This window comes from Spinacia oleracea, chromosome 1 (genome assembly GCF_020520425.1).
Source record: "Spinacia oleracea cultivar Varoflay chromosome 1, BTI_SOV_V1, whole genome shotgun sequence".
Classification (NCBI taxonomy): domain Eukaryota; kingdom Viridiplantae; phylum Streptophyta; class Magnoliopsida; order Caryophyllales; family Amaranthaceae; genus Spinacia; species Spinacia oleracea.
The window spans coordinates 16,080,376-16,098,940 of NC_079487.1; the positions used below are offsets into that span (position 1 = coordinate 16,080,376).

Below are 18,565 nucleotides of genomic sequence, written 5' to 3' on the forward strand. Positions count from 1 at the left end.
TCTCATAGTGAAAGATCTGACGGCATATAACATCATCTTGGGGCGTCCCACGTTGAACAGGGCAAAGGCTGTCATTGTGACTCATCTGATGCTTCTTAAGTTCATTTGTGACGATGGGAGCGTCAGCACTATACATGGTGACCAGCAACAAGCTAGAGATTGCTACCTAACCACCTTGAGTCCAGAAGCATGGGGGACGGGTGAAGAGAAAGGGACGTCGAGCAACAAACGAAAATGTGGCGACACGCAACCCAAGGTCGTCAAAGAAACATTAACTATCTCAGCAGGGCACATGGAAGAGAGACGCCCAGAGCCTGTTGGGGCCCATTTTAATGTGGTTTTAAACACAGACAAACCTGACAGAGTAGTGCCCATCGGGATTTCTCCTGACGACCCGCTGGCGGCAGAGTTGGTCCACCTTTTGAGAGAATTTGAAGATATCTTTTCTTTCACGGTGGACGAAATGCCGGGTATTGACCCTGCTGTGGCCGTCCATAAGCTGAATGTGGACCCAAACTTTAAACCGGTTCGTCAGAAGAAAAGGAACCATGGGGAAGATAGAAATCAGGCGGCAGCCGCGGAAATACAGAAGTTGATGGAGGCTGGGTTCGTCAGGCCTAGTCAGTACCCCGACTGGGTTGCTAACGTGGTCCTCGTCAAAAAACCTAATGGTACCTGGAGAATGTGTGTTGATTACACCAACCTCAATAAGGCATGTCCAAAGGACAGTTTCCCATTGCCCAAGATTGACCGGCTCGTCGACTCTACAGCGGGGCATGCCATGATGAGCTTTATGGATGCCTACTCAGGGTTTCACCAGATTCCGTTGTGGCCTGACGACCAGGAAAAAACGTCATTTGTTACTGAACAAGGCCTTTACTGCTACAAGGTGATGCCGTTTGGGTTAAAAAATGCACCGGCCACCTTTCAGCGTCTTATTAACACTGTGTTCATTAAGCAGCTCGGCAGGAATATTGAAGCTTACATTGACGATATGATCGTAAAAAGTAAGCTGAGGGCGGCGCACATAACTGATCTCAGAGAGACATTTGAAACTATTCGAGCTTACAACATGAGGTTGAATCCTAAGAAGTGTGTGTTGGGGGTGACGGCAGGCAAATTCTTAGGTTTCTTGATTGATGAAAGAGGAATTGAAGCCAACCCAGACAAAATCCAGGCAGTAATTGATATGAGCTCACCAAAGACAGTGAAGGAGGTCCAGCGGCTCACAGGTTGCTTGGCCGCCCTGGGCAGATTCCTTTCCAGGGCTGGAGACAAGTGCCACTACTTTTTTAGGTCTGTCAGAAAGAAGGCCAAGTTTGAATGGTCGGACGAGGCCGAGGCGGCATTGGTCAGATTAAAGGAGCACTTACACACCTTGCCTCGTCTTGTTAGTCCCTTGCTAGGAGAGACTTTGTACATGTATCTCGCCGTGTCCGAGCACTCGTTGAGTGCCGTTCTACTGACAGAGAGGGAGGGAATACAGATGCCGGTATACTTTGTCAGTCATGTTCTTCAAAATGCTGAAGTTAGATATCCTACAGTGGAAAAGTTTGGCTTAGCTCTGTTCATGGCCAGCAAAAAGCTCCGTCCTTATTTCTTAGCTCACAAAATAGTGATCTACACCGATCAGCCGCTCAAACTGCCCTTCACAAAGCTGGAGGCGTCAGGACGAATGCTGAATTGGGCAATAGAGCTGAACGCCTTTGATATCACCTATGAGCCGAGGAAAGCTGTCAAGGGGCAGGCATGTGCCGACTTCATTGTTGAAATGACGAGGCCAGACTTTGCCAAGAATACAAGCACAGTGTGGACAGTGTATGTAGACGGCTCATCCACACAGAATGGATGTGGAGCAGGGATAATCTGTCACTCCCCAGAAGGAGATACTTTTGAATATGCTATGCGATTTAACTTCCAGGCGTCAAATAATGAAGCCGAATATGAAGCCCTGCTTTGTGGCATTAAAATGTGTAAGGCGGCAGGCGCCGAGGAGATTGTAGCACTATCTGACTCCCAACTGATTGTGAGCCAAGTTAATGGGACCTACGAAGCTAGGGATCCGACTATGGTCAAATACATGCAGGCCGTCCATCAGGAAGTAGAGCCACTGAAAAGTTTTGAAGTAAGGCAAGTCCCTCGCTCGGAAAATAACCAAGCTGATGCCCTGTCAAAGTTGGCAAGTTCCGCGTCTTGTGATACCCCTCGGCACGTGTTTTGGGAGGTAAAAGAGCACAAAAGTGTTGAGCAAATGGAAGTGGAAACTCTTGACAGAACGTCCACATGGATGGATGACATAGTAAACTTCAAAATGAATGGAGTCTTGCCCGAAGACTCAAGGGAAGCGGCAAAACTTCAAAAGAAATGTTCTTGGTTTGAAATGTGGAACGGCACCCTCTACAAAAAGGCCTACTCCCGTCCTTTGTTAAGATGTGTAACACCTGAGAAGGGGCAGGAAATTCTAGAAGACCTTCATCAGGGGTTGTGCAGCTCGCATATTGGTGGAAGGGCTTTGGCTGAAAAGGCACTTCGAACCGGCTATTACTGGCCGACCCTTAAGGAGGACGCAATCTCACTGGTCAAGAAGTGTGACAAATGTCAGCGCTTTTCTCACCTAATACATCAACCGGCACGAGTTCTGACGCCCATTACAAGCCCAATTCCATTTGCTAAATGGGGGATGGATCTCCTAGGCCCATTCACGACCGCACCAGGAGGAAGGCGTTATGTCATCGTTGCTGTAGATTACTTCACCAAATGGGTGGAGGCAGAAGCGCTCAAAAACATAAAAACTGCTGATGTGAGAGCATTCATTTGGAAGAACATCATGACTCGCTTTGGGATTCCACAGGCTATCGTCTTCGATAATGGGCCCCAGTTTGAGACGCCTAAGCTGAAAGAGTGGCTGGCAGATCACGGTATACAAACCTGTTTTGCATCAGTCGGACGACCCCAAGCCAATGGTCAGGTTGAGGCGTTCAACAAAATTATCTCTGAAGGAATGAAAAAGAAGCTTGACGAAGCCAAAGGTCTATGGGCTGATGAGCTGCCAAATGTCTTATGGTCCATCCGCACCACGGCTAAGAATTCAACCGGTGAAACTCCCTTCTTGCTAGCCTATGGCGCCGAGGCTGTCCTACCCATAGAAATGTGTGAGCCAACGTTGAGAGTCATCCTGTATGACGAAAATGCTAACTGGGAGACAATGAAAGCAGCCTTGGACTTTCTGCCCGAGGTTAGAGGAAATGCAGCGCTCAGACAACAGCTGTACAAGATAAGGATGGCAAGAGAATACAACAAGAGAGTCTCTAATAGAGTGCTCAAAGTGGGAGATTTTGTCCTCAGAAAAATGGAGTCCACAGGACGAGCAAATGAACAAGGTAAGCTGACGCCCACTTGGGAGGGACCTTACGAGATCTATGATGAAGTTAGAGATGGAACCTACCGCATTCAAGACATGCAAGGCCGTCCTATTTCGCGCACTTGGAATGCCGACAATCTCAAGAAATATTTCTTCTAGATATGTGCTAAGCCTTGTCTTACTTACCACGATCCATTGCCCAAGGGGCGGCCTCTAATGGTCATAGTAGGGTAGTAATTACTTTTGTAACCGGCTAAATTCGCCTTGAAAAGTTATAAATAATACTACTCTATTTGTCTCGTAATATTTATTGCTCGCACAATGAATATAAAAATATACACTCCAATGCATAACCAAAGCCTAATTGTATGACGGCCTGAGAAGTGGCCCAGATTAGCAAAAACTCAGCAAGACTAATTGTTTGAAGCCTAAGAAGTGGCCCAGATTAGCACCAAGTTGTAGGCTGATCACCTATCCAACTCCCCTCCCAATATAAGCAAGCCGCTGGCCGACCAGTACAGCATAATAAGTGCCAGCGGCACGAATAAACTTAAATCGTAAGTTATTTGTTCAAAAGCACAGCGGCATGAACAACTTTGAAACATAGGTTGTTCGCTCAAAAGCCCAGCGGCATGAACAACTTTGAAACATAGGTTGTTTGCTCAAAAGTGCGGCGGCACGAAAATATGGCCGTCCAGCCCATTTGACGAGCATGTCTAGCGGCAATCATACCTATTGATTGACTTACGTCAATCAATATCGTTATAGACACGCTCGCCAAAGAAAGCGACTATCACAGTAGCTAGTGCCTAGCGGATGCTCAGTTGCCTGCGGCACCAATATCAAAGAGACAAAGGTTGTTTGCTCAAAGTTAGGCGGCACGAACGTTTGGCCGTACAGTCCATTTGACGAGCATGTCTAGCGGCAATCATACCTATTGATTGACTTGCGTCAATCAATATCGTTATAGACACGCTCGCCAAAGAAAGTGACGACCAAAGTAGGGCCTAGCACATGCTCAGTTGCCAGCGGCACCAACCACTTGGAAACAAAGGTTGTCCGCTCAAAAGTTCAGCGGCACGATTAACTTCGAAACAAAGGTTGTTTGCTCAAAGTTAGGCGGCACGAACGTTTGGCCGTACAGTCTATTTGACGAGCATGTCTAGCGGCAATCATACCTATTGATTGACTTGCGTCAATCAATATCGTTATAGACACGCTCGCCAAAGAAAGTGACGACCAAAGTAGGGCCTAGCGCATACTCAGTTGCCTGCGGCATCAACGTGCTTAGTGTACACTCTGTTGCACCTTGGCAATCATACCTATTGATTAAGCCTATTGATTAAGGAATAATCAAATTATGAAGAGCAAGTAAATGCGAGATAAGAGAAGCATCAAAAAACCTATTTACTTATAAAACAACGCCCGTAGAAAGGCGTGTAAAAGTAGCTCAGAATTCTTGACCAGAAAAAAGAAAGAAAATTGTTGTGTGCTCAGCAGGCACAATGATACAGACGCCATCAGCGCCAAAACTTTACAACATAATTGTTTTTTCCCTTAGGCACGGGAACGCTTGAATAAAATTTTAAAAAAAGCAGGAAAGGAAGCAAATCAGGGAGCGGCCGCATCGTCCTCGTCATCAGATGATACAAACTCAGGGGGCGGCTGACCAAGATGTTCAGCAGCCAACACAGCGGCACTGTGCTCCATTCGCCGCTGGAACCACCCAAGATCATACTCTGACATGTGGCTCTCCCAGGCGTGCTTAACAGCGTCCTTGGTCGCTTGTTCCCCCTGATCATAGGATTCCAGAAGTCGCTCACGCAAGGTGCGAACTTGCGATCTGGCCGTCTCCAGCTCCCCACGAAGATGCTCGGCTTCCTCAGCCGCCTCTTTGACCTGAGGGTACTCCCGCAACTGGTCCTGAAGCGCCCGTATTTCCGCCGCCGCTGTCTTGGCCTCCTCGACCATTGCCACCATGTCCTTGTCCTGCGCCAAGATCTTCTTAAGCAGCTCGGCCTTGTCAGATCTCAACGCAGCCACCTCCTTCGCTTGAAGGTCTATGGTCGTCTGCATCTGCAGGCGGACCTCTTCAATGGACTTGAACGCATAGTCGCCATGGTGGGTGGACTCAGCCACCTGAGCTTTGAGCTCCTCAGCAGTGTGGGTCTTCCAACTCTTGCAGAATTCCATGCGGCAGAACAACTGCAAAAGAAGCTACATATTAGTAAATGACTCTAAAAGAGAAGACAAGTACAAGCAAGTTGGAAATAGACTTACGTCGAGAAGAGTGGCCTGGATCGCACCAAACTGGGCGTCAGTCTTGCGGCCAGGAAGAGAAGCAACATACTCTGCGGGGACGGCCTTAAAAACCTTGCGGCATATAGCCACCCTATCCTTTGACGAATAGTGGGGAGTAGCAGGTACGTTCTCGTCCTCGGCAGCAGCTGCATCCTTCCCTTTGTCTTTGGCTATAGGAAAAACAACGGCCTTAGGATGACGCGGAGAGTAAGAAGAACTGCCAGAGGAGGCTCGATACGTCTGAACGACGTTCGAATAATACTTACCGCCCGAAGACCTAGCTCGCCCGAAGACCTAGCTCGGCCGGTATCTGAGAGCGGACGTCGGCCGGGATTCCCGAAAGAGGGTCCTCCAGCTCGTCCGGATGCCCACCGGACCTCGATTTGGACACCAAGTCCACCACCAGAGACGGCTTGTCCACGCCCATCTCTTCGTCATCAGGGCATCCCCCCTCAGCAACCTTCGACTCGTCTTTCTTCACGAGACGGCGAGGTAGGGGTTTTGGCTTCTTGAAGGTACTCGGAGTCTCCGAGCCAGCCGGCACAGCTCTCTTCTTCAGCTGGGACAGAGTCGTCCCCTTCTTCTTCCCTGACGCCCTAGCCGCGTCCTTAGCTTGCTAAAAAAGAAAGGACAGTCAAATATTAGGCCTCGTCATCTATCGCAAGTCACTCACCATATAGTGGCTCGTCATTAAAAAGGACGCCCATCTTAAAAATGACGGCGTACCTGATCAATCACAAGTCACTCACCATGTAGTGGCTCGTCATTAAAAAGGACGCCCATCTCAAAAATGACGAGGCGTACCTCATCAATCAAAAGTCACTCACAGAACAGTGGCTCGTCATTAAAAAGGACGCCCGTCTCAAAAATGACGAGGCGTACCTCATCAATCACAAGTCACTCACCATGTAGTGGCTCGTCATTAAAAAGGACGACCATCTCAAATATGACGAGGCGTACCTCGTCAATCACCAGTCACTCACAGAACAGTGGCTCGTCATTAAAAAGGACGCCCGTCTCAAAAATGACGAGGCGTACCTCATCAATCACAAGTCACTCACAGAACAGTGGCTCGTCATTAAAAAGGACGCCCGTCTCAAAAATGACGAGGCGTACCTTTTCAATCACAAGTCACTCACAGAACAGTGGCTCGTCATTGAAAAAGGACGCCCGTCTTAAAAATGACGGGGCGTACCTTATCAATCACAAGTCATTAAATAGTGGCTCGTCATTAAAAAAGGACGCCCGTCTTAAAAATGACGAGGCGTACCTTATCAAGTGCAACACTCATATAAAAATGGCTCGTCATAAAAAAGGACGCTCGTCTCGAAAATGACGAGGCGTACCCTATCAACCACGAGTCACTTGTAAAAAAGGGGTGGGGGTGGCCCGTCTTAAAAGGTGACGAGGCGCACCTTGGCAACCACAGGAAAAACACTCACAAAGGGGCCCGTCATTAAAAAGTGACGAGGCCAACATTAGCAAACATGGGTCACATGTCAGGATATCGGCTCGTCACTAAATAGACGTCCACTATAGACAATGGACGGAGGAAGCTTAACTTGCAAAAAACAACCTAAGAGAATACTCACCTTCTCCTCCAACTCGGCCTTGGCTTTCTGCATCTTGGCCTCATAGATGTCCGCCATCCAATCGGTCATATCGCCTTTCCCGGTATCCGCCGCCGACAACTTGCTCATTCCTTCCTCTGAGAACAAAAGAAATCCTAAGTTAGAAAAATGAATAAGACCAAGGCAGAGCGGCACATAAATTGGCATACAACCTCGAGTCATGGAATATCCTAAGCCTACGGCCGCTTGAAAAGCCTCGTTCCGAAACTGGCTAATGTGCGGCAACCACTCGGCCGGCACATGGAAACTCTTATCCACTGTTAAGTGGTAAGTGTTGGCCCTGAACAGGACCATTATCTGATCCTACTCTTCGGCAGTAAGGGGTGGAAGGGGCTCATCACGATCCATGAAGTTGGCGTTGCAGTTCCAACGGCTCATTCGCTCATACATCTCCTGGTCGTCCGTGTAAAACACGACCCACCTCTTCCTCCACATATGCCACTTGCTGAGCTTGCCGACCACTGTCTGGTAGGTACCACGGCTGCTCAGATTAAACCACCCTTTGGCGGCACTGGGGGAACGAGAGAGGGAGACCAGATGCAGAAAGGCGTTGAAGGACGGCTCCACGTCGTTCAGCGCACATTTGGCAATGTAGCCAAAGATATCCGCCCATGAGTTGGGGGTCAGCTGGGCCACCCCAATATTAAAACCATCTAACACCTCCACAACGAAGGGGTGTGGAGGGAATCTCATGCCGAGTTTAATTGACGCGGCATACACAGGGAATTCTCCCTCGGCAAGCAGGCTGACGGTCGAGTCCAGACCGGCCGGCACGCGCATTTGGTACCCTTCCCCCACGCAGAGGTCATCCCTCATCTTGGCTCCGTGCCTGTCTAGCCACCGCATCCAGCCCACGTCTGGGTGAATTTCTGACGGAAGCAATTGGGCCTCCTCCCGTCCTCTGGGCCTAATAAGCTGGGGAGCAGCTTCTTGCTCCTCGGCGGCCGATGACAATGGAGCGACGCTTGGCTCCCCCACTGCCTGGCTCGCTGTACCCTCCGACGAGCTTGCCGCCTGCTCCCCCGCCTCGACGTACTCGTCGATCTCTTGAAAGAGTTCGGCAAATTCTTCGTCGACTGCCGAGGCGGTGGAAGAATATCTCTCCCTAGGAGGTGTCGATGCTCCTTCCCGCAAGCGCAGGCGCGTAGGATCTGCCGTTTGCTTGGTTCTAGCCATGCCTTCTGCATAGTGAACGAAGCACGGCTTAGGGGTGACCAACAATGAAGAAAAAGACGCGATTGGACGTCCGCCCCGACAAAAGATGAACGGCGGAAAAATCTTAAATAAAACCTTTAAACCCTTACCTAGTACTAAGAGGTCGGCCGCTAACAAAGAGAAAAATGACGAGAGGATAACAAAAACAAGAAAGGCGAAAACTAACCTTGAAAGATCTGCGAAGTACTTGGTGAAGAACAGGATGAGTATCGCGAAGAACGGGATGAATTTCGCGAAGAACAGGATGAGTTTGACGAGGAAAAGGATGAGTCTCGTGGTGGCCGGAAATCGCCTGATGGTGGTAGGAACACGCCGGAAATCGCCTATGAGAGCTCTGTGAAAACGAAATGTAAAAAAATGAAATTTACCCCCCCCTCTATATATAGGGAGGGGCAAAATAGAGAAAGGTGACACGTGTCACCCCCTCAACACCTAACCCAAAGATGAAGATGCAAATCAAAGATCAAGAAGCGATACCCGGAAAGTGTTTCCAGAAATGCCCTTCTTGAGGGGCAAATGTTGTGGGCAAAATTACCATGCCTTCGTGCACCAATGAAGATGTGACACCTGGCACGTATTGCGCCCCCTAAGCAGAAATCATGCAAAGTCTACTCCGGGGCATGAGTATTAATCTAGGTATCTACAATGTATGTATTTAAGTATGTATAAATGTACGTATAAAACCTATACCTGGAAAAGGGCTTAATTAGTATGTATCCCAAGTGAATTACTAAGCACAATAGGCCCAAATAGCCCACTATTGCTACAGGGGATCAGAGAATTGTAAGGAGAAAGGACACGTGTCCTTCTCCCATTCCCCAGCCAATCATGTAAGGGGAATATTAGGTCATTCCCACAAAAACCTAGTACTATAAATATTCCCACTTCCCTAGAAAAAGGGGTCACAATCAATACATTCTAGAGCAATTGCTGCTCTGCCTTCTCTCTACTTTCTCTCTCTATAAAAATACAATCTTGTTTAATCTTTAAAAGTTACCAAGAAACCTCCAAGGTATTGAAGGAAATAATGCCCTTGGTCCAAGTATGCATTCTATGTTAAGTCTAATAAATGCGGTTCAGTATTAATTAACAAGTTAATAATTCAGTGAGATCAAGTGAGCTGAATGCCTAGCTAGAGGCCGCTTCAGTTCAAGTGGAATTAATGATATTAATCCACAGCTTACTCTTGACTGAACCCGTAGGGTCACACAAATAGTACGTAAACGGATCAAGTATTTAATGGCATTAAATACTCCATCTATGAATATTCGGAACCGACGGATCTTGGTTTCAGTGGGAGCTAAGATCGTCACAGGCAAGAAATGAATACTCCGGAAACGATGATATTGCCGGAAATGGAAATATGGATCGTATCGGAAATATAAATATTATCCAAATAGTAGATGTTGCCGGAAACGGAAACATGGTACGTATCGGAAAATATTATCGGAAATGGAAATATTGCCAGAATCGGAAATATTGCCGGAAACGGAAATATTGTCAGAATCGGAAATATTACCGGAATCGGAAAATAATTCCGGAAACGGAAATATTAAATATTTGTTCGAAACGGAAATTAATTCCGGAATCGGAAATATTAAATATTGTTCGTATCGGAAATGAATTCCGGAATCGGAAAATTTAATCGGAAGCGCATCGTACGAATAAGCATCGGACGAGGCCTGCCGGACGAGGCCCAGCACGAAGCCAGGCCATCGCCCTGCAAGCCAAGCGCGCCGCACAAACAGCCACGCCAGGCCCAGCGCAAGGCCAGGCCCAGCAGGCTGCGCAGCGCGCACAGCACGCGCAGCGCGCAGCGCGCGCGAGCGCTGCGTGGGCTGCTGCTCGCGCGCACGCATGGGGGCCCATCGTGGCTGCCGTGCGTGTGTGTGCAAGTGTTTGTGTTCGTGCACGTTTCCTAAAACATGCAGAGTTCGGTTAATGATTAAATTCCTAATTCTATTTGATAAATTAATTAAATTAGAGTTCTTGTAGGATTCTAGGTTTAATTAATTTGTATCTGAGTAGGATTTCGATTCCCTTTCCATACCCCTATAAATATGAGGCTAGGGCTCACAATTTATAACGAGTTTAAAAGTATTCAAAGTGAGTTTTTGAGAGAAAAATTCAGTCACACATTTGCCTATAAAGTGCCGAAAATAATAGTACCTTAAGGGCGATTCTAGTTGGTCAATCTTAAGGCGGATCCGGACGTGCTGTGGACTATCTACGGAGGGACGACACTTGGAGTCCTAAAGACTTGTTCTTGTTCGGTTCGGGCGCAGCTAGGGAAGGCACGCAACAAAGAGTATGCATCTAAACTATGCTAAATGATTATGTGTAAATAATATGTTTTCCTGGCTTTATGGTTTTTCCGCATGATTTATGAATTGTCATATGTATCATAACCTAACAGTGGTATCACGAGCCCCTTATTATTTTCATAATCTAAATTGCATGAACATGGTTAAATATTACAAATTTGCAAGAATTAAAAGGGGTGATTAATTTTCGTAATTGTTAATTAATTGCAAATTGCGTTTATTTAATTATACGTACGCAGTTTTTCGGCAGTTTCTTCGTTACTCATCCGAATTGAGTGATTTTTGTGTCAATTCCGCATGTAAAAGGCATTCTAAAATTTTGACAAAAAGAGTATTTTTCTGCCGAACCCAGAATTCTCAAATTCGAAGCCTAACTATGACTTTTCGAAGGTTTTAGTTTTTCGAATGCAAAATTTCGTAAATTTAAGATGTTAAATTAAATATTTGCGATTCTTGTTGATAAATCTTGAATTTTTGATTGACCTACTGCATATATTTAACAAGTTTGAATGCCTAATCTTGTTAATTATGCAATCTAATTTGTAATTATGATTAATTTGTTGAAAATTAGAATAATTTAGAATTAATTTGATTTTCATAATTAATTGTAATTTAATTAGAAACCTATGATTAAAAACCACCATAAAAATTGTAAATTTATGATAAATTTTAAATTTTTATGACCTAGACTTGAATCCATAACAATCGGAAATCAATTGGATAATAAATTTTCGATTTTTCGCCCTAAAATTATGAAATTAATAATATTTATTAATTTGTCATTAATTTTATAAATTTTAAATTTTTTATGCGATTCGTTCATATAACTTGCACGCACAAAGCAATGGACGCTTCGTGTTACCCTTAAGGGGTGTTGTATAATGCGGGCATGCGACGACGAGCAAGGGAGCTCGTCGCTCGTGCGGCACGAATGCAATGAGCAAGGGCGTAGTGCACGAGCACAAGGCAGCAGCCCTGCCTTGTGTCGTGTGCCACGAGCAATGGACGAATGGGCATGGGCGAAGGGCGAGCCAAGGCAGTCGCGTGTGGGCAGCAAGCGAGCTGCGCCACAACGCGCGCTGCCTCGCACAAGAGCGCGCAGCCTCGCGCGCAGCGAGCGCAAGCTCGCGTGCCACGAGCGCTGCGCCCAGCATTGCTCGCGCGCACAGCGAGCGATGTCGCCCGCCCAGCGAGCGATGTCGCGCGCCCAGCGAGCGATGTCGCGCGCCCAGCGAGCGATGGCTCGCGCGCCCAGCGAGCGATGTCGCGCGCCCAGCGAGCGATGTCGCGCGCCCAGCGAGCGATGGCTCGCGCGACCAGCGAGCGATATCGCGCGCCCAGCGAGCGATATCGCGCGCCCAGCGAGCGATGTCGCGCGCGCACTGCGAGCGATAGCTCGCGTGCGATGAGCGCTGGCGCGCGCAGCGAGCACCAATGCGTGCGGAGGCTTGCGATGGGGATGCAGCAGCTATGCGACGAGCGCAAGGGCTGCGCGCACATGGCCAGCAATGGCTGTGTGCGTGCGGCCCATGGGCGTGCAACGCGTAGGGTGTTTGCGTTACGATTAAAGATCGTTTTGAATGTTTAATTTGAAAATTCCAGTTCACGTAATTTTAATTAATTTTAAAATTAATAATTTAAATTATTTTCTTGGATTTTAATTTTGAATATTGTAATTATAATAAATGTTATTTATTCTAATTATTTTACTAAAATTAAAATCATGAATTAATTTAAATACGACTGAAATTAAATTAAACTTTTTGGATTCAATTATAAATTTATATGAGCTTTAAATTTTAATTAAATTTGTATGTTTCCGGTTAGACTAGAAATACATTTTTATGTTTAAAATTAGTAAAGCATATAAATTTATTGGTTTAAGTGGGAGCGCTTTTTAGTCATAAACTCTTGATTAGGTCTACAAATCCTTAAGGTTAAAACAACTTGATTAGAATTAATAAGGACTGAATAATTGGTAGATTATTGGTGCCCTTGATTAATTGCTGCAAATGTTTACGTGATGCATAATGTGTTTTACTAACCAGCTATGTGGGCCATTCATGATAATGAATGGGTGAATGGTATATATTGTATATGTACTGTTTTGCAGGTTATGAAGTGACTAGTATGGCCCAAATAGGATAGAAAATATGGTCTGCGTACCATTAATTTGAATGTAATTGGTCTAAAGTACCAAAGTTATTTTTCAATTCAAATATGGTCTGCGAACCATCAAATAGTTGTAATTAGTTATAGCTTATCCTATTTGAAGAAAATGGTGCCTCCCACGGAGATTTTCAAGACGGACTTTGAAGTCAAAGCTTCAAGATGAAGTCGGGCCATACTAGATCACAAATATCTTATGCATGTTTTAAGTTATTTATTGTTTTAAATATGTCTTAAAATGCATGAGATCAAAAGCTTGATTATGTTGCATGATTAAGGATTTTAGTTCACTTAAAATCTAACCAACATAGTAAGAGCCTTAAGTTCCAAACTTAAAAATTGAGTTAAAAGGTGCCATGCCAAAATATACACTTGCTTGGATATCCTTTACATCAATCTAGTAATAGTTTTCGCTCAGCGAGGTGTTACTTATTTGTCCTAAAGGGGCAAGGTACACAAATAATTGTGAGTACATGTTAGTTTTGGTGAAACTCAACGATATAAGTAAGGATTCCTTTTATGTCGTGGCAAATTCGATAGGTTTACCTAATAAGTTCTTAGACGTACCTATCAACCAAGAATAGTTTCTAGACTATTAGCAAAAGGCTTTTGCTTACCTAAGATGTTCTAGGATTAAGTCGACAAACTGTGCTTAGTTCTTCAATGATTTTAGGATCTTGGAATCATTTTATTCACACCTGCCGGAACACATAATTTGAATAAAATGCTTAATAAACATTGAATTATGCATGTATGCTAGAATTTAAGTTTATTAAGAGAAACTGTGAATGGTTATTTATTTGTTTATTCTTTTCAATTGTAGTTTTTAATATGGCAAACAACAATTCATTCAACATTCGATCAATTCTCGAAAAGGAGAAGTTGAACGGGAAAAACTTCCTTGACTGGCAAAGGAACTTGCAAATAGTTCTTATGCAGGAAGAAAAGGAGTATGTCCTAGATGAGGCGATGCCCGAAGCTGCAGGCGACGGGGTCACTCAGGCAGCCCTCAATCGTTGGATTGATGCCAACAAGGATGTGAAATTTCTAATGCTCGCCACCATGAGTGCGGATCTGCAGAAAACGTTCATCAACTCAGATGCTTTCACAATCATCAGTGAGTTGAAGAACATGTTCCAAGATCTGGCTCGAGTCGAAAGATTCGAGACTCATAGGCAAATTCTTGAGACCAAGCTTAAGAAAGGCGAGCCCGTAAGTCCACATGTTCTCAAAATGATTGGACTCATTGAGAATATGAGTCGGCTGGATCAGCAATTTTCTCAGGAAATGGCTATAGACACCATCCTCCATTCTCTTCATAGCGGGTATGATCAGTTCAAACTGAACTACAGTATGAATAGTCTGGAAAAAACGCTCACTGAGCTTCACGGTATGCTGAAGACCGCTGAAAAGACGCTCAAAAGTGATAAGAAGGATGTGCTTATGGTGCGTGGGGGCAAGTTCAAGAAATCTGGAAAGAAGAGGAATGCTAAGAAAGGTGGCAACAAGGCCAGCCCAACTAAGCAAACTGGCGCCAAATCTGCAAAGAGGAAGGTCAGTCAACCCACTTCTGAATCCGAATGCTTCTACTGCAAGAAGAAGGGGCATTGGAAGAGAGATTGCTTGAAGCTAAAGGAAGATCAGAAGAACGGAACAGTCGTTCCATCTTCAGGTATTTTCGTTATAGACTGTATACTTGCTAATTCAACTTCTTGGGTATTAGATACAGGTTGTGGCTCACACTTATGTTCCAATCCACAGGGACTAAGAAGAAGTAGAAAGTTAAGCAAGGGTGAAGTCGACCTATGAGTGGGAAATGGAGCACGGATTGCTGCATTAGCTGTAGGAACTTACTATTTGTCGTTGCCCTCCGGGCTAGTTTTGGAACTGGAAGAATGTTTCCATGTTCCAAGTCTTACTAAAAACATCATTTCAGTTTCTTGCTTAGATGCTAAGGGATTTTCCTTTTTAATAAAAGACAATAGTTGTTCGTTTTATTTTAAAGAGATGTTTTATGGATCTGCTAGATTAGTCAATGGACTTTATTTATTAGATCACGACAAACAAGTATATAACATAAATACCAAAAAGGCCAAAAAGGATGATTCAGATCTCACCTATCTGTGGCATTGTCGATTAGGCCATATAAACTTGAAACGCTTAGAAAGACTTCAAAGAGAAGGAATTCTAGAACCATTTGACTTAGAGGATTATGGTAAATGCGAATCATGTTTACTTGGCAAAATGACAAAGCAACCTTTCTCTAAAGTTGGAGAAAGAGCAAATGAACTATTGGGTTTAATCCATACAGATGTATGTGGACCAATGAGTACAAATGCTAGAGGTGGTTTCAGCTACTTTATCACTTTCACTGATGACTTCAGTAGGTATGGTTATGTCTACCTAATGAAGCATAAGTCTGAATCCTTTGACAAATTCAAGGAATTTCAGAGTGAAGTAGAGAATCAATTAGGCAAGAAGATTAAGGCACTGCGGTCTGATAGAGGCGGTGAATATCTGAGCTATGAATTTGATGACCATCTGAAAGAATGTGGAATTCTATCAGAATTGACTCCTCCTGGAACACCACAATGGAACGGTGTGTCGGAACGGAGGAACAGAACCTTGCTAGACATGGTCAGGTCAATGATGGGTCAGGCCGAACTTCCATTAGAATTTTGGGGACATGCACTAAATACAGCTGCACTCACTATAAATAGAGCTCCGTCTAAAGCTGTCGAAAAGACTCCATACGAATTATGGTTTGGAAAGCCTCCAAATGTGTCTTTTCTTAAGATTTGGGGATGTGAAGTATACGTCAAACGATTAATTTCAGACAAACTTCATCCAAAATCTGACAAATGTATCCTTGTGGGCTATCCAAAGGAAACAAAGGGGTATTACTTCTACAATACATCTGAGAACAAAGTGTTTGTTGCTCGAGATGGTGTCTTTTTGGAGAAGGATCACATTTCCAAAATGACAAGTGGGAGAAAAGTAGACCTCGAAGAAATTCGAGTCGAACAACAAACTCTAGAGAATGCTCAAGATGACATTCAGGATGAAACTCAGAGATCTTTAGAAGAATCTGGTGAGAATCATGGTCAATCTAGAAATGTTACCCCGCGTAGATCGCAAAGATATAGATCTCAACCGGAAAGATACCTAGGTATTTTGACGAACGAGAGCTATGACGTTCTATTACTTGAAAGTGATGAACCTGCGACTTACAAGCAAGCTATGACGAGCCCTAGCTCTAAGCAGTGGCAAGAAGCCATGCAATCTGAATTAGACTCCATGTCTGAAAACCAAGTATGGGATTTGGTCGATTTGCCAGATGGCTACCAAGCCATTGGAAGCAAATGGGTTTTCAAACTGAAAAAGGACAAGGATGGGAAACTTGAAGTTTTCAAAGCTAGATTGGTCGCAAAAGGTTACAGGCAAGTCCACGGTGTGGATTATGATGAAACCTTTTCACCAGTTGCAATGCTAAAGTCTATTCGAATAATGTTAGCAATCGCTGCATATTACGATTACGAAATATGGCAGATGGATGTCAAAAATGCTAAAGTCTATTCGAATAATGTTAGCAATCGCTGCATATTACACAGCCTGAAGGTTTTGAGGATCCAAAGAATGCTAAAAAGGTATGCAAGCTAAAGAAGTCAATCTACGGATTGAAGCAGGCATCCAGGAGCTGGAATATACGTTTTGATGAAGCAGTCAGTGACTTTGGTTTCATCAAGAACGCGGACGAATCTTGTGTATACAAGAAGGTCAGTGGGAGCAAAATTGCTTTCCTAGTATTATATGTCGACGACATATTGCTTATCGGAAATGACATTCCTATGTTGAACTCTGTCAAGATTTGGCTTGGGAAATGTTTTTCGATGAAGGATCTAGGAGAAGCACAGTACATATTGGGCATCAAGATTTACAGAGATAGATCTAAAAAGATGATTGGACTTAGTCAAAGCACTTATATCAATAAGGTGCTTGATAGGTTCAAGATGGCGGACTCCAAGCGAGGCTACCTACCCATGTCTCATGGAATGACTCTAAGCAAGACTCAGTGCCCAAAAACACTTGATGAGCGTAGACGAATGAATGGGATTCCATATGCATCATTGATTGGTTCAATAATGTATGCTATGATATGTACACGCCCGGATGTTGCGTACGCACTCAGTGCTACGAGCAGATACCAGTCAGACCCAGGAGAGGCGCATTGGACTGCTGCCAAGAACATTCTGAAGTACCTGAAAAGGCACAAAGATGACTTCCTGGTCTATGGTGGAGATGATGAATTAATTGTTAAAGGCTATACGGACGCAAGTTTCCAAACCGACAAAGATGATTTTAGATCACAGTCTGGGTTTGTTTTCTGCCTCAACGGAGGAGCAGTAAGCTGGAAAAGTGCTAAGCAAAGCACCATTGCGGATTCTACAACTGAAGCGGAGTACATTGCTGCACATGAAGCAGCAAAGGAAGCTATATGGCTAAGGAAGTTCATAGGAGAACTTGGTGTAGTCCCCTCCATTAAAGGACCAATAGCCCTGTATTGTGATAATAACGGAGCTATTGCACAGGCAAAAGAGCCTAGACACCACCAGAGAGTCAAGCATGTACTTCGTAGATTTCACCTTCTACGAGAGTTCGTTGAAAGAAAAGAAGTCGAGATAAGCAAAATTGGAACTGATGACAACATATCAGATCCATTAACTAAACCTCTGCCGCAGGCGAAGCACAACTCGCACACTGCAGCTATGGGAATCAAGCATATTGGAGAATGGCTTTGATGTCTCTGTTTAATGTTTTAAAGTTTTAGAGTTTAAATCTTTGTAAAACATTATTGGTTAATCATTCACAATAAATGAAATGAATTCATTTTTCCATTTAATTTATGGTTTATTAAATGATGAGTCCCTTCAATTTGACGATATATTCAAGATAGACTGTCAGGACCAGTCCTGTGACTAAGAAATGTCTATCAAGTGAACTTGAATGTCAAAGGTTGAAAATGGTCCCTAATCGGAGTTTTCTATAAAATTGGACGCATAGAAAACGTTAGACGATTAGAATGCAAGATGACTAGTAGTTCTGTTTCTTGAACTATGTGGACATGGCAATGTCATAATCATTTGCATAGATACTTACTTTGGGAAGACTAGTATCGGACAAGACCTATGAAACTTTACTGTAAGAGATGAAAATCTGTCATAAGTAAATTTCATTAAATTATTAGACACTAAATCCTCAATACCTGAGTGATTTGAGATTACTTGTTTGAGAACTGGTTGCTTTGACGTTGACCAACCGTCGCACCGTAAAAGGAGGCTATAAAGGCAACGCTCAGGTAATCACCTATCAAACGAAGTCTAATCTCAAGATCGCAAGATTGGGATTGTCCTCCCATAAATCGGGATGAGATGCTTAAAAGTTGTACAAGGCCACTCGGAGAGCTAGAAACTGTGAAATGCATGGCCGTGCTCGGATGAATCATAGGCTATGATTATCTGTTTATTTGATCAGTTGAACTCTGAAACCGAGGAACACCTCTGGAC

At 44.4% G+C, this 18,565-nt stretch overlaps 1 long non-coding RNA gene across 1 annotated transcript; it reads right to left on the bottom strand.

The window, feature by feature from the left end:
- Positions 1 to 7,019: 7,019 nt before the first annotated feature.
- LOC130465750 (uncharacterized) lies at positions 7,020 to 9,511 on the bottom strand. The gene is made up of 3 exons (XR_008925765.1): positions 8,986 to 9,511; positions 8,675 to 8,842; positions 7,020 to 7,370 (listed from the first exon to the last, which is right to left on the bottom strand). It is a non-coding gene; the product is annotated as an uncharacterized lncRNA (long non-coding RNA).
- Between the last annotated feature and the right edge of the window lie 9,054 nt (positions 9,512 to 18,565).